Below are 17,292 nucleotides of genomic sequence, written 5' to 3'. Positions count from 1 at the left end.
TTCTGTCCTTTTATATACAAAATATATTTTTGTATAGTTGAAATTATACTGTATGTAGAACTTGGTTACCATTGTGATGTAAGGATTTTCCCTGTATTTTCATAAACTCTATAAATGCTTATATATATACACACATATATATATGTGTATACATATAAGGGTGTTTATTAGAGCAACATTATTGTGATGGTGACAAGTTATAAACCTTACTGTACATCAGACAGGGAATGGTTAAATTATATTCATCCTGTGGGATTCCAGAGAGCAGTTAAAAATGAATGAGATAGACCTATGTGTACTGACCTAGAAATATTTAAGTGAATTACACAGTCTTACAGATGGTGTGAGCCCATTTTTATAGAAGAAAACAAGACTATGTATATGCACATATACATGTAAATAAATGCCTAGAAAAACGTCTAGAGAGGATCCACATCAAACTTCAAATAGTGGATCCTCCTGGGAAAGGAATTAGATTTGGGAAAGGAAAGGAAAGTGGTAAGGGCAGGGATGGGATGGGAGGGTCTTTGCCTTTTATGCTGCTTTCTGTGTTTGAATTTTTTAAAATAATGAGAGTGTATTTCTGTATTATATTTGTAATTTTTTAAAAATACAGAAAAAAATCATTCTACATAACTTGCCATGTGTATAAACCATAGTTATTTATCCAGCACACTCATTAGGGGTGTTTAGATTATTCCCAGTCATTCACCACTGTGAATGGTGCGGCAGAGAATAACAGCTTCTTCGCATTAAAAAAGCACTTTCTTTATTTTAGAGTATGTCCATAAGCTAGACTTCCAGGAATGGAACTACCAGACCAGAGGGGATGAACACTTTGGAGGCCTCAGCTGTATGTTGCTAAATTGTTTCCCCAAAGACTTGGGCTGTTTGCCTTCCACCAGCAGTACATGAAAATGCTCTTTGCACTATCTCAGTGTTGGGAGATTTCATTTAAAAAGTTATTTGCCTGTTTTGGAGAGAAACATAGTTTCTCATTGTTGATTTTAATACATATTCCTTTGGTTGCTGTGCAACAGAAGATTTTCCTCGAAGTATACCATCTCTCTATGTTTATGAAAATGGCCTGTTATCCACCCGTATGTCAAGGACTTAACTGCTTTTCCTTGTTGATTTGTAAAAGTTCCTTTTAAAGAAGTTCCTATATATAAAGGATATTTGCCTGTTTTTTAAAGCATTTTTTTGGGTTCTCTTCTGTTTTTCCTTTAAGTTTGGTGTATCTGTGTATCTTTTTTGTACATATAGAAATATAACATTTAAAAATACTGCCCTATAAAGTGTTCCTGTTGTGATTTCTTCCACAGCTTTTATGCGTGGCAGGTCCTCTCCCCCTTGGGAGATCTGATAAATACTCACTCACCAGTCACTTTGAAGATATTTACCTTACCAAGCGTTGCCCTCCTAGCGTTCCCCCTACTGTCCTATAGGCACATTTTGACATGAGAATTATGGCCATTAAACGGATTTCATCATGGAGTTTTCAGGATGGTCCTTTAATCCTCAAATATTGACAAGTTGCGTTGGAATATTCATAGGGAACTCTGGGATGTGATTGGTCAGCAGCAGGAGAGGGCTTGTGCCGCAGACCCTACTTCTAAGGCTTCTTACTAGAGAAGAAATGGATTTGTATGGTTTGTTATATATCCTTGGTTTGTTTTATAGGAAATCGGTTCACCGTCGCTACCTCAAGCCTCAGCTATGGATCGGTGTAGCAGGGACCCGAAATTTGAAAACTTGAGAACCTCCCTTTATCTTTTAGGAACTCCGAAGAGCCTCCTAGGGGAGCGGCGGCGGGTGAGCCTCACCACAGCTGGCCACAAGGGGGAGCCCCGTGCGCCTCTTCCTTCTGCTGATGCTCTAGCGTGCATCTGCTTTCCGCCCCCAGGGTGAGCCCAAGAGATCCTCCCAGAGGATGAAGGGGCACTTCACCCAGGCTTTTCACGTCCAGGGGATAGAAATAGTGTCTCCTCCTCGTGCCAGATAGTCCCTCCCTCTTCTTTTGCATGCTCACTCCTTATCCCTTATCACATCTAAAAAAAGCAGGGGAAGGCTCTGTAGTCATTTTTCAGTGAACTGGAGAACAGAACATTTTAAAGATAGATTTTTCTAATAGTCCAGGACATCGAATAGCTTTTCCCACAATATCAATGCTTAAGCCTGAATGCAAGCTGTGTTAATACTTCTAGGAAACCTCAGGGCTAGAAGCTAGAGCCTCATTCCCCTCCCCTGGTGGTGTGTGGCCTAGTGGGGGACGTCAGGGGCCTCCTCTCTAAGCTGTTTTGCCTTGCTTGTTGATACCAAGGACGATGGTCCTGAAAGTGGGGGATTCCACTGTGAGAGCAGCTATTTGACAGTAAGAATGGCCATCATTACATGTGGCTAGTGGGTGACAGAAAGAACTCAAAATTGAGTTTAAAAATGATGCTGGGAATTAACCACTAGGTGGGTGGAGGTATAACAGCAGCTTCCTATTCCATTTTGATGATAAAACACTTAGTAAAGACAAGACTTTGGAAATTATGACTGTCAGTTTACTTTACTTCTGACTGTCCTAAAATCTTTCAAGTAGCTAATAGGCTGTAAGCAAAGGCCCTAGTCTGAGAACACGGAGAACTACTTTAGTGAAATTGCCTGAAGGCCTTCCTATCAATGGAATAAAAGAGGAAGCAGAGAATTTGCTAAGCCCTTTTACCATTATTGTGTCTCACCTCCCTGTTAGGTGCTCTGGCAGAGCCCCTGATTGAGAGAAAGGGAGAAAAGCAGACAGAGTTCTCACAGGGAAGCTCAGAGCTGGGCCAACCCTTGGCTGTAGAGCAGCAGAAGCGTTCAGAGTTTGCTGATTGTAAGCTTTTGTCTGATACTTAAATTTAAAGAACAAGTAAAGAATTCACAAGAGACTTCCGTGATTGAAGTCCTCGTGCGTATGTATTTGAAGTTGAGTGACACAAGGGTTGACACTACTCTGGGAATTAGGAGAATGGTGTTTTTGTCTTAGCTCTGGCACAACCAGAGCCCCTTTACGTCCCTGGGACTGAGTGTCCTGCTCCATAAAGTGAGTCTCTTGTGCTTCCATGAGAGAGACAGGGACCAGGAACCCAACATGTTTTCCTCTCCACTTCAGCTGCCAGGAAGCTCAAGTCAAATTCAAAGCTGTATTTAAGGAATTCTGCAGGACCCTTGGCTTGATATCTTGATGTTATTTTTCTTCCTGGTTTTGACCTTCTGTTCTTCTATTTTCCCTAATCTTAGCACTTTATTACTTTTCATATTTAATATTTTGTTGTACACTTTTTTTTTTTTTACTGCACTTGTAATCCTTTTGTGTAGTGATCATGGTGTAGATCAATAGCAAATGGGAGGGCAGTCATGCTAGATGAGTTCCAGCCGCCCTCCCAGTACTGATGGCCTAGGATTCTAAGGGGATGAGTCAGTTCACAGGTCTGAAAGGTATCAGGTCTACATCGCAGGGAGCTCTCCTACTGAGGGCCCTGAAGACTTCGATAAGCCTCTAAGGAGGTCTAACTAAGAAGTCCTCATACATCCCCGGGATGTGTCTGTAAACAAGCCAGTGCTTTGTGCTGATTTATAGGAAGACAGCTTTTTTTTTTTCTCTTTTCCATCTTTTAGTACTCTTTATTTTTTCTATACTTCAAGATCCCATAAACTTCATTCTGTATTCCTTAAAAGAACCTATTTATAAAGCATTTTCAGAATTCTTACAGTATTTAAAACATTTACAGTTTGAATAAAGATGAAGTGTAGTAGAAATTGTGGGTATTTTAAGGGTCAAGGAAGAATTCTTACTAATTTGTGTTGATACTGTGTTAGAGGTTGAGCTCCTAAAGATAGTTTAAGTAAAGAAACAATGGCTATGGGGCTTAGAAAAGGGAAGTTATATGTGTTTAGTTTAAACTGAAGTCAAAGATATGACAGTTGAATTGGAGGACCGTTCAATGATTCAGTCTTAACCATGCTATTTTATATGCTCGTTGGCTCAGAAACTATGCATAGCTCAACATTTTTGGAGGCATTAAATTTAAAAATTGGAGTTATCATACCTAAAAAGTTAGTTTTTTTTTTCTTGGTATCATTAATCTACAATTACATGAAGAACATTATGTTTACTAGGCTCCCCCCTAGTCCCCTTCAGCAAGTCCCCCCCACATACCCCTTCACAGTCATTGTCCATCAGCATAGTAAGATGCTGTAAAATCACTGCTTGTCTTCTCTGTGTTGTACAGCCCTCCCCGTATCCCCCACACACTATACATGCTAATCGTAAAGACCCCTTTCTTCTCCGCCCTTGTTCCTCCCTTCCCACCCATCCTCCCCAGTCCCTTTCCCTTTGATATCTATTAGTCCATACTTGGGTTCTGTTATTCTGCTGTTTTATTCCTTCAGTTTTCCTTTGTTCTTATATTCCACGTATGAGTGAAATCATTTGGTACTTGTCTTTCTCCGCCTGGCTTATTTCACTGAGCATAATATCCTCTAGCTCCATCCATGTTGTTGCAAATGGTAGGATCTGTTTTTTTCTTATGGCTGAATAATATTCCATTGTGTATATGTACCACATCTTCTTTATCCATTCTTCTACTGATGGACATTTAGGTTGCTTCCATATCTTGGCTATTGTAAATAGTGCTGCGATAAATATACGGGCGCATCAGTCTTTTTCAATCTGCAGTGCTGCTTTCTTGGGGTAAATTCCTAGAAGTGGAATTCCTGGGTCAAATGGTATTTCTATTTTGAGCATTCTGAGGAACCTCCATACTGCTTTCCACAATGGTTGAACTAATTTACATTCCCACCAGCAGTGTTGGTTCCCCTTTTTCCACAACCTCACCAACATTTGTTGTTGTTTGTCTGTTCAATGATGGCGATCCTTACTGGTGCAAGGTGATATCTCATTGTGGTTTTAATTAGCATTTCTCTGATGACAAGTGATGTGGAGCATCTTTTCATGTGTCTGTTGGCCATCTGAATTTCTTCTTTAGAGAACTGTCTTTTCAGTTCCTCTGCCCATTTTTTAATTGGATTATTTGCTTTTTGTTTGATGAGGTGTGTGAGCTCTTTATATATTTTGGATGTAAACCCTTTATCAGACCTCTCATTTATAAATATATTCTCCCATACTGTAGGATACCTTTTTGTTCTATTGATGGTGTCCTTTGCTGTACAGAAGCTTTTTAGCTTGATACAGTCCCACTTGTTCATTTTTGCTTTTGTTTTCCTTACCCGGGGAGATATGTTCATGAAGAAGTCACTCATGTTTATGTCCATGATATTTTTGCCTATGTTTTTTTCTAAGAGTTTTATGGTTTCATGACTTACACTCAGGTCTTTGATCCATTTTGAATTTACTTTTGTGTATGGAGTTAGACTGATCCAGTTTCATTCTCTTACATGTAGCTGTCCAGTTTTGCCAATACCAGTTGTTGAAGAGGCTGCCATTTCCCCATTGTATGTCCATAGCTCCTTTATCATATATTAATTGACCATGTATGTTTGGGTTAATATCTGGAGTCTCTATTCTGTTCCACTGGTCTGTGGCTCTGTTCTTGTGCCAGTACCAAATTGTCTTGATTACTGTGGCTTTATAGTAGAGCTTGAAGTTGGATAGTGGGATCCCCCCCGCTTTATTCTTCCTTCTCAGGATTGCTTTGGCTATTCAGGGTCTTTGGTGTTTCCATATGAATTTTTGAACTATTTGTTCCAGTTCATCGAAGAATGCTCTTGGTAATTTGATGGGGATTACATCGAATCTGTATACTGCTTTGCACAGGATGGCCATTTTGACGATATTAATTCTTCCTAAGAAGGAGCATGGGACAAGTTTCCGTTTTTTAGTGTCCTCTTTAATTTCTCTTAAGAGTGTCTTGTAGTTTTCAGGGTATAGGTCTTTCACTTCCTTGGTTAGGTTTATTCCTAGGTATTTTATTCTTTTTGATGCTATTGTGAATGGAACTGTTTTCCTGATTTCTCTTTCTATTAGTTCATTGTTAGTGTATAGGAAAGCCACAGATTTCTGTGTGTTAATTTTGTATCCTGCAACGTTGCTAAATTCTGATATTAGTTCTAGTAGTTTTGGAGTGGAGTTTTTAGGGTTTTTTATGTACAATATCTTGTCATCTGCAAATAGTGACAGTTTGACTTCTTCTTTACCAATCAGGATTCCTTGTATTTCTTTGTTTTGTCTAATTGCCGTGGCTAGGACCTCTAGTACTATGTTGAGTAACAGTGGGGAGAGTGGGCATCCCTGTCTTGTTCCCGATCTCAGAGGAAAAGCTTTCAGGCTCTCTCTGTTCAGTATAATGTTAGCTGTGGGTTTATCATATACGGCCTTTATTATGTTGAGGTACTTGCCCTCTATGCCCATTTTGTTGAGAGTTTTTATCATGAATGGATGTTGAAATTTGTCAAATGCTTTTTCAGCATCTATGGAGATGATCATGTGGTTTCTGTCCTTCTTTTTGTTGATGTGGTAGATGATGTTGATGGATTTTTGAATGTTGTACCATCCTTGCATCCCTGGGATGAATCCCACTTGGTCATGGTGTATGATCCTTTTGTTGTATTTTTTTTTTTTTTGTGAGAGCATCTCTCATATTTATTGATCAAATTGTTGTTAACGACAATAAAATTCTGTATAGGGGAGTCAGTGCTCAATGCACAATCATCAATCCACCCCAAGCCTAATTTTCGTCAGTCTCCAATCTTCTGAAGCATAACGAACAAGTTCTTACATGGAGAACAAATTCTTACATAGTGAATAAGTTACATGGTGAACATTACAAGGGCATTCATCACAGAAGCTTTCGGTTTTGCTTATGCATTATGAACTATAAACAGTTCAAATATGAATACTTATTTGATTTATACTTGATTTATATGTGGATACCACATTTCTCTCTTTATTATTATTATTTTTAATAAAATGCTGAAGTGGTAGGTAGATACAAGATAAAGGTAGAAAACATAGTTTAGTGTTGTAAGGGAGCAAATGTAGATGATCAGGTGTGTGCCTGTAGACTATGTGTTAATCCAAGCTAGACAAGGGCAATAAAACATCCACGTATGCAGAAGATTTCTCTCAGAACAGGGGGGGTGAGGTTCTAAGCCTCACCTCTGTTGATCCCCAATTTCTCACCTGATGGCCCCCCTGCGACTGTGCCTGTCTTAGGTTGTTCCTCCCTTGAGGAATCTTACCCGTCTCTGGCTAACCAGTCATCTTCCGGAGCCATACAGGGAAATTTAAAGTTGGTAAGTGAGAGAGAAGCCTTATTGTTTGAAAAGGTTAGCTTTTTACTTCTTTGCATATTTATGCCCTGTGGCTTCTATGCCCAGCATTTGTCTTGAGGTATCTTTACCACTTGGAAGAAATATGATACTCTGTAAATTTGATATGAGGCACCAATTCTATTTAAGGGTTGTAATTAGGAAGGAAGAAGAAAAGCTATAGAAGTAGCAGGCGGAATAAAACATGGGAAGATTGATTATTTCTTTGACATATCTTCTTGTAGAGTAACTTCAGCATGTATAGGTTTTAAACTACTAATTAAATTGCACACACACATTAACATAATAGGAGTATAGTTACATAACCAAAGCATACCTGTAATTACCATCCATCTCCAGTGGAACCAAGAAAACCAGTTAGGCACCTTAGGCATTTGTGAAAACTTATCTATGATATGGTGGATATAGTCCAGCTGAACTTGAACAGTCTGAGAGAAATCAGAGAAATTAAAACAACCCATTCCTGGGGAATGTTCACATCCCATATGTTCTTTTAACAGTAAATAGTCTGTAGTTGTAGGATTTGGAGCGCTACAATTTGCACTTCTCCTAATTCTTGGTTGATTTCCAACAGTATACATCCAGTCAAATTTGTTGTTTTACTGTATGCACAGGCCAGCTTAGATATCTCCCTCCTCATTCCCATGGCAAGTCCAGGAACTGGTGGGATGAGTGCATCTACAGCTGTAGCAGTGCGTGGATCTTTGTTGGGGTTTTTTGATGATCATCTTCTGGCATTAGTTATCCAGAGAGTGCTGCTGTTGGAAATTCTTTTTCATATTGTATCTTAGTTGAATTTCGGGGTAGCCAAATTATGCTTTGATCCTCTGTATAAACACAAACAGGCACTTTGCTTACACTTTTATATGCCCTTTATACCCTTATGTAGGACTCCTTGGAGGTCCCCACACAGGAACTGCCTTTTTTTTTTTTTTTGGTATCATTAATCTACACTTACATGACGAATATTATGTTTACTAGACTCTCCCCTATACCAGGTCCCCCCTATAAACCCCTTTACAATCACTGTCCATCAGCATAGCAAAATGTTGTAGAATCACTACTTGCCTTCTCTGTGTTGTACAGCCCTCCCCTTTCTCCCACCCCCCCATGCATGCTAATCTTAATATACCCCTTCTTCTTCCCCACCCCTTATCCCTCCCTACCCTCCCATCCTCCCCAGTCCCTTTCCCTTTGGTACCCGTTAGTCCATTCTTGAGTTCTGTGATTCTGCTGCTGTTTTGTTCCTTCAGTTTTTCCTTAGTAGTTATATTTCACAGATGAGTGAAATCATTTGGTATTTCTCTTTCTCCGCTTGGCTCATTTCACTGAGCATAATACCCTCCAGCTCCATCCATGTTGCTGCAAATGGTAGGATTTGCCCTTTTCTTATGGCTGAGTAGTATTCCATTGTGTATATGTACCACAGCTTCTTTATCCATTCATCTATCGATGGACATTTACGTTGCTTCCAATTCTTGGCTATTGTAAATAGTGCTGCGATAAACATAGGGGTGCATTGGTCTTTCCGAAACTTGATTGCTGCATTCTTACGGTAAATTCCTAGGAGTGCAATTCCTGGGTCAAATGGTCACTCTGTTCTGAGCATTTTGATGTACCTCCATACTACTTTCCACAATGGTTGAACTAATTTACATTCCACCAGCAGTGTAGGAGGGTTCCCCTTTCTCCAAAGCCCCGCCGACATTTGTTGTTGTTTGTCTTTTGGATGGTAGCCATCCTTACTGGTGTGAGGTGATACCTCATTGTAGTTTTAATTTGCATTTCTCTGATAATTAGCGATGTGGAGCATCTTTTCATGTGTCTGTTGGCCATCTGTATTTCTTTTTGGAGAACTGTCTGTTCAGTTCCTCTGCCCATTTTTTAATTGGGTTATTTGTTTTTTGTTTGTTGAGGCGTGTGAGCTCTTTATATATTCTGGACGTCAAGCCTTTATTGGATGTGTCATTTTCAAATATATTCTCCCATACTGTAGGGTTCCTTTTTGTTCTATTGATGGTGTCTTTTGCTGTACAGAAGCTTTTCAGCTTAATATAGTCCCACTTGTTCATTTTTGCTGTTGTTTTCCTTGCCCGGGGAGATATGTTCAAGAGGAGGTCACTCATGTTTATGTCTAAGAGGTTTGTGCCTATGTTTTCTTCCAAGAGTTTAATGGTTTCGTGACTTACATTCAGGTCTTTGATCCATTTTGAGTTTACTTTTGTATATGGGGTTAGACAGTGGTCCAGTTTCATTCTCCTACATGTAGCTGTCCAGTTTTGCCAGCACCATCTGTTGAAGAGACTGTCATTTCGCCATTGTATGTCCATGGCTCCTTTATCAAATATTAATTGGCCATATATGTCTGTGTTAATGTCTGGATTCTCTAGTCTGTTCCATTGGTCTGTGGCTCTGCTCTTGTGCCAGAACCAAATTGTCTTGATTACTATGGCTTTATAGTAGAGCTTGAAGTTGGGGAGTGAGATCCCCCCTACTTTATTCTTCTTTCTCAGGATTGCTTTGGCTATTCGGGGTCTTTGGTGGTTCCATATGAATTTTTGAATTATTTGTTCCAGTTCATTGAAGAATGTTGCTGGTAGTTTCATAGGGATTGCATCAAATCTGTATATTGCTTTGCGCAGGATGGCCATTTTGACGATATTAATTCTTCCTAGCCATGAGCATGGGATCCATTTCCATCTGTTAGTGTCTCCTTTAATTTCTTTTAAGAGTGACTTGTAGTTTTCAGAGTATAAGTCTTTCACTTCTTTGGTTAGGTTTATTCCTAGGTATTTTATTTTTTTTGATGCAATTGTGAATGGAGTGGTTTTCGTGATTTCTCTTTCTGTTGGTTCATTGTTAGTGTATAGGAAAGCCACAGATTTCTTTGTGTTGATTTTGTATCCTGCAACTTTGCTGTATTCCGATATCAGTTCTACTAGTTTTGGGGTGGAGTCTTTAGGGTGTTTTATGTACAGTATATTGTCATCTGCAAATAGTGACAGTTTAACTTCTCCTTTACCAATCTGGTTTCCTTGTATTTTTTTGTTGTGTCTGATTGCCATGGCTAGGACCTCCAGTACTATGTTAAATAACAGTGGGGAGAGTGGGCATCCCTGTCTAGTTCCCGATCTCAGAGGAAATGCTTTCAGCTTCTTGCTGTTCAATATAATGTTGGCTATGGGTTTATGATATATGGCCGTTATTATGTTGAGGTACTTGCCCTCTATTCCCATTTTGCTGAGAGTTTTTATCATGAATGGATGTTGAAATTTGTCAAATGCTTTTTCAGCATCTATGGAGATGATCATGTGGTTTATGTGGTTCTTTTTGTTGATGTGGTGGATGATGTTGATGGACTTTCGAATGTTGTACCATCCTTGCATCCCTGGGATGAATCCCACTTGGTCATGGTGTATGATCCTTTTGATGTATTTTTGAATTTGGTTTGCTAATATTTTGTTGAGTATTTTTGCATCTACGTTCATCAGGGATATTGGTCTGTAATTTTCTTTTTTGCTGGGGTCTTTGCCTGGTTTTGGTATTAGGGTGATGTTAGATTCTAAAATGAGTTTGGAAATATTCCCTCCTCTTCTATATTTTGGAAAACTTTAAGGAGAATGGGTATTATATCTTCTCTGTATGTCTGATAAAATTCCGAGGTGAATCCATCTGGCATTGGGGTTTTGTTCTTTGGTAGTTTTTTGATTACCGCTTCAATTTGTTTGCTGGTAATTGTTTAGATTTTCTGTTTCTTTCTGGGTCAGTCTTGGAAGGTTGTATTTTTTAGAAAGTTCTCCATTTCTCCTAGGTTTTCCAGCTTGTTAGCATATAGGTTTTCATAGTATTCTCTAATAATTCTTTGTATTTCTGTGGGGTCCGTCGTGATTTTTTCCTTTCTCATTTCTGAATCTGTTGATGTGTGTTGATTCTCTTTTCCTCTTAATAAGTCTGGCTAGAGGCTTATTTATTTGGTTTATTTTCTCAGAGAACCAGCTCTTGGTTTCATTGATTTTTTTCTATTGTTTTATTCTTCTCAATTTTGTTTATTTCTTCTCTGATCTTTATTATGTTCCTCCTTCTGCTGACTTTAGGTCTCCTTTGTTTTTTTTTTTCCAATTTTGATAATTGTGACATTAGACTATTCATTTGGGATTGTTCCTCCTTCTTTAAATATGCCTGGTTTGCTATATTCTTTCCTCTTCAGACTGCTTTTGCTGTGTCCCACGGAAGTTGGGGCTTTGTGTTGTTGTTGTCATCTGTTTCCATATATTGCTTGATCTCTATTTTAATTTGGTCGTTGATCCATTGATTATTTAGGAGCATGTTGTTAAGTCTCCATGTGTTTGTGGGCCTTTTTGCTTTCTTTGTACAGTTTATTTCTAGTTTTATACCTTTGTTGTCTGAAAAGTTGGTTGGTAGAATTTCAATCTTTTTGAATTTACTGAGGCTCTTTTTGTTGCCTAGTATGTGGTCTATTCTGGAGAATGTTCCATGTGCACTGGAGAAGAATGTGTATCCTGCTGCTTTTGGATGTAGAGCTCTATAGATGTCTATTAGGTCCATCTGTTCTAGTGTGTTGTTCAGTGCCTCTGTGTCCTTACTTATTTTCTGTCTGGTGGATCTATCTTTTGGAGTGGGTGTTGTGCGAAGTCTTCTAAAATGAATGCATTTCATTCTATTTCCTCCCTTAATTCTGTTAGTATTTGTTTCATATATGCTGGTGCTCCTGTGTTGGGTGCATATATATTTATAATGGTAATATCCTCTTGTTGGACTGATGCCTTTATCATTGTGTAATGTCCTTCTTTATCTCTTGTTACTTTCTTTGTTTTGAAGTCTATTTTGTCTGATACTAGTACTGCCACACCTGCTTTTTTCTCCCTGTTGTTTGCATGAAATATCTTTTTCCATCCCTTGACTTTTAGTTTGTGCATGTCTTTGGGTTTGAGGTGAGTCTCTTGTAAGCAGCATATAGATGGGTCTTGCTTTTTTATCCATTCTATTACTCTGTGTCTTTTCACCCCATTTACATTTAGGGTGATTATTGAAAGATAGGTGCTTGTTGCCATTGCAGGCTTTAGGTTCATGGTTACCAAAGGTTCAAGGTTAGCTTCTTGACTATCTTACTATCTAACTTAACTTGCTTATTGAGCTATTATAAACACTGTCTGATGATTCTTTATTTCTCTCTCTTCTTATTCCTTCTCCATTCTTTATATGTTGGGTGTTTTATTCTGTGCTCTTTTGTGTTTCCTTTGCCTGCTTATGTTGGTAGTTGATTTTATGTTTTGTCTTTAGTTAGTGTTTGGTTGGTCTACTTTCTTTGCTGTGATTTTATTTTCTCTGCTGAAATCTGTTTAGCCTTAGGAATGCTCCCATCTAGAGCAGTCCCTCTAAAATACCCTGTAGAGGTGGTTTGTGGGAAGCAAATTCCCTCAACTTTTGCTTGTCTGGGAATTGTTTAATCCCTCCTTCATATTTAAATGATAATCGTGCTGGATACAGTATTCTTGGTTCAAGGCCCTTCTGTTTAATTTCATTCAATATATCATGCCATTCTCTTCTGGCCTGTGAGGTTTCTGTTGAGAAGTCTGATGATAGCCTGATGGGTTTTCCTTTGTAGGTGACCTTTTTTCTCTCTCTGGCTGCCTTTAATACTCTGTCCTTGTCGTTGATCTTTGCCATTTTAATTATTATGTGTCTTGGTGTTGCCCTCCTTGGATCCCTTTTCATGGGAGTTCTGTGTACCTCTGTGGTCTGAGAGGCCGTTTCCTACCCTAGTTTGGGGAAGTTTTCAGCAATTATTTCTTCAAAGACACTTTCTATCCCTTTTTCTCTCTTCTTCTTCTTCTGGTACCCCTATAATGTGGATATTGTTCCTTTTGGATTGGTCACACATTTCTCTTAATATTGTTTCATTCCTGGAGATACTTTTATCTCTCTCTGCATCAGCTTCTATGCGTTCCTCTTCTCTGGTTTCTATTCCGTTAACTGCCTCTTGCATCTCGTCCATTCTGCTTTTAAGTCCTTCCAGAGATTGTTTTATTTCTGTATTCTCCCTCCCTACTTTGTCCATTAGCTCTTGCATTTTTCTCTGCAGCTCCATCAGCATGGTTATGACCTTTACTTTGAATTCTTTTTCAGGAAGATTGGTTAGGTCTGTCTCCCCAAGCTACTTCTCAGGGATTTTCTCTTTTAGTCTGGTCTGGATGAAATTCTTCTGCCTTTTCATAGTGATAGAGGTAGTTGTGGGGAGTAGGCACGTGTGTCAGCTGGGAGATCGTCCCTTCTTGCTAGTTTGTGGCCTTCCTCTCCTGGAAGAACGGTGACCCCTAGCGACTTGTGCTGGGCAACTGCGCACAGATGGGGTCTCTGATTCTTGCTCGGCTGCTGTGGGCATGGCTGGCCTCAGGCTTCTGCTCTGCTATGGTGGGGCCACGCCGGAGGGGTAACAGGCGGGAGGCTGTTTAATCGCTGTGAGGGGCCTCAAAGCTGCGCTGCTGCCCAGGGGGTTAGCGCGCCCAAGTTCCCTGGGACTCCCAGCTGCTGGGCTAAGTGTCCCAAGATGTTTCCATCCAGCTGTGGGGTCCCTGTCCCTTTAAGACTTTCAAAGAGCACTCGCTTTTCTTTGTCCCAGGGGCACCGGCTGCGGGGACCCACTCAGAGATTTTACTGTCCTGTTTCCTTAGTATCCAGCGCACCATGCACTGTGTGTCTGCGCTCCGATGCGGATGGCTAGGGCTGGGTGTTTAGCAGTCCTGGGCTCCCTCTCCCTCCCCGCTCCGATTCCTCCCCTCCCGCTGGGAGCTGGGGTGACGGGCGCTCGGGCTCCGCCGGGCTGCGGCTTGTATCTCACCCTCTTCGCGAGGCGCTGGGTTCTCGCAGGTGTAGATGTAGCCTGGCTGTTGTCCTGTATCTTCTGGTCTCTCTTTTAGGAATAGTTGTATTTGTCGTATTTTCAAAAATATATATGGTTTTGGGAGGAGATTTCCACTGCTCTTCTCATGCTGCCATCTTGGCTCCTCCCTCTAAAATTACAATTTTTATATAAAATTATTTTAGAAGATTTAATTAAAATAAAAATGAAATATAAATTTTAGCTGTATTTAACCAACTCTGATTTTAATTTTCAATTTTCATTGTTGTATTTTGACTTTTGAATTCTAATAAATCATTTAAAATAGTTAGATAAATGGCATATAGGTCTCTGTTTATATCCTTGTCTTAGAATTAGGGGTGAGCTTCATTTGACAATCTTCCCTCCCCACTTTGAACTAACTTTCTCAGTGTCCTTTTTCAAAGCAGTATCTAAAGCTGGTATGTTTAGTGTGTTATTTGCTGGGATGTTGGTTACAAACCCTTTCCTTGTTTCAATCTAGTGTAGTTATTTCAGCAACAAGATCCAAGTAAGCAACTTGGGACAAGAAATGTAATCATAAAGTAGTGCTCCACACACACAATAAAAATATTTGGAATATGAAAATAAAGTCTGAATCTGTTACTTAAATGCACAAAATAATAACATTCATCCACTTTTACTATCTGGCCCAGAATCTCCATAAAAATGGAACCTCTTTCCGCATTATTTATTCTAAAACTCCTGGGAATTATGACTCCCTATTTTTCCTCTTTCAGAAAAATGCTCACTTCAAGTTAAATGCCGAATTCAACTTAAAATTCCAAGCTTTCACATCTCCTGAAAAGAAGGGTTCTTTAAGACAATTACAACTAACTGAAATCTGCTTGAAAGTTGCAAGACTCTGGGCAAAACCTTAACTTTTCTGAGATTCAATTTTCCTGTTCATGCAAGAGGGATAAAATAATTCATGTGTCATAAGTGTAAGATGCCAGGCACAGACTTAGCAGCTTAATATTAGTTAGCTATTATTAGAGCAGAAAGGAAATCTGTGCAGAACATACAGACTTCAGAGGAAGGTGGACCCAGGTTTGAATCCAACTCTGCCACTAACTGAATGTGTGAATTTTAGTCACATACTTCACGTCTCTGAGTCCCAGTTTCCTCTGTAGCATGGTCATCAGGAGGATCCAGATTTAATAGTTCTTAACACATAGTAGGAGCTCAATAAATTGTGGTGAATTGCCCTCACTACTGTAAAAGGGGTCAATTACACCAGAGAATAAGTATATGTTCCCTATTGCAAACAGTTATTCTTGTACCTTAAAAAATGTTTCTTTCTACCCAGAGAAACTGCTCCCTTCTTATTCCAACTTTTCTTAAAAACTTTGCTACCGTTCAACAAAAAGAAAACAATTAGCTAATACAGAGGAGGTCATTTATTCATCTACATAATGGAAGAATTTCTAGTATGCTATATAACCTCTGTTCATATTTAAATGATCTTAGAAAACCTAGTTGATGGGTGAAAATTCATCTTTCAGATATCATGGGGTTTGGCTGGAACCCAGGAGAAGCCAGGAGTAAAATGATTTCTTAGTGTTTTTTTGTCTGTTTATGGTTGTGTATGGGTTTGTGTTTTAGGGCTCAATGAACTTGAACTGGCCACTGTTCTTTCGGCCTTTAAGACAAGCTGAATTCTACATAGGTATAAAAAAAATCTCATAAAAATTGAGAATTAGGTTTATTGTGTCCAGGACTGATCTAGTGGTGGTAGGGTGGACATATGCAAGGAAAGATGTAGTTGAGAGGGTTAGGGCAGGTTTAGCATGTTGGGCACTTCCTAAAAATGATGGAACGTACTGGTTATCACCTTAGGAAACTCCTTGGGTCACTGATTATAAAAATCATCTGTAGGTCTTAAATTTTATTTCTAATAACGGTGAATCATTCAGAGCAAGAACTGCAACAGACTAATCCCTCCCGGCTCATTCTCTGGGATGCTCTATACTTCCTCTCCTGAGAAAGACCACTCACATGGGTAATAATAACTTAAGCCTTCTAGGAAAAGAATGCCAACAAAGAAATAGTTTCCCTACTTTATTTACATGAGTCTCTGTTTTGAGACGAGGAGAGGAAGTGGAGTTTGCATTTTGCACCTTTTTAAAAAAATTTTTTTGTCATACTAAGCTCTGTAACCAGCAGGGTGTAGAGGTCAGGGCATGTCCTGAATATCAGCCACAGATATCCCCAGACACCCAGCTGGAGTGTCCCTTTTCATCTGAACTCCAAAGTCAGGGTTACATGGAGTAAGGGATCCACATGCTTTTTCAATTAGACTTTGTCCACTTCCTCTCTTGCTTCAGCACAGGGCAAGTTCAGCTTTCCGGGTCAGGGCTGATTCCAGCCCCAGTCAGCCTCTCTGCCCACCTTACATCCTCTACCTACCATTCACTGGGAGCAGTGGCACGACTTGCCCCATCACATTCTTCTTTGGTGTTGGCTTTAAAATGCTCCGGTTGTGGTTAAATATATGTTGGAGGGGGAGGGGAAAGGGCTTGGTCAAAACACACACAGGCCGACTAGTGAGAGAGAGGCCGCAGAACCTGCGCAGCGCTTAGGAAGTACTAAGAGGGGCAAAGCCTGACTTTTCTCCAAGCCATTTCTCCCTGTGACTCAGAAATGTGGAATCATGTCAGTTTTGTGCAGTTCTTTAACATTTAGCACTGCATGTGTTTGACACCCACATCTCAGCAAAGAAACTCTTTAGGACAGAAACACATCTCCATTTCTTCCTCACCCCATCTCAGCAAAGGACACCATCATCTCTGACTGTGGTAATCATAAATCTAGGAGTGTCCTTGACTCTTCCTTCCTTCTTACCCCTTTTTATCAATCCATCATCAAATCCTATAGATTTATACCTTCTAAAATAATTTTTCAATACATTGACTCATCAGTAGTTTCAGCTGGGGGTGATTTTATCCATATGTTGTCCAGCAGCTGTCTCTGGGGAGGTCTCTCCCTGCACACTAGGTGAAACCTCAGCCTAGACAGAGGAGGGTTCTTGATGCTGATGATAAAAAAAGAATTTTCAAACAGGTCAGAGGAGT

This window comes from Manis pentadactyla, chromosome 8 (assembly GCF_030020395.1).
Source record: "Manis pentadactyla isolate mManPen7 chromosome 8, mManPen7.hap1, whole genome shotgun sequence".
Taxonomy (NCBI): Eukaryota; Metazoa; Chordata; class Mammalia; order Pholidota; family Manidae; genus Manis; species Manis pentadactyla.
This window is presented reverse-complemented; position numbering follows the sequence as displayed.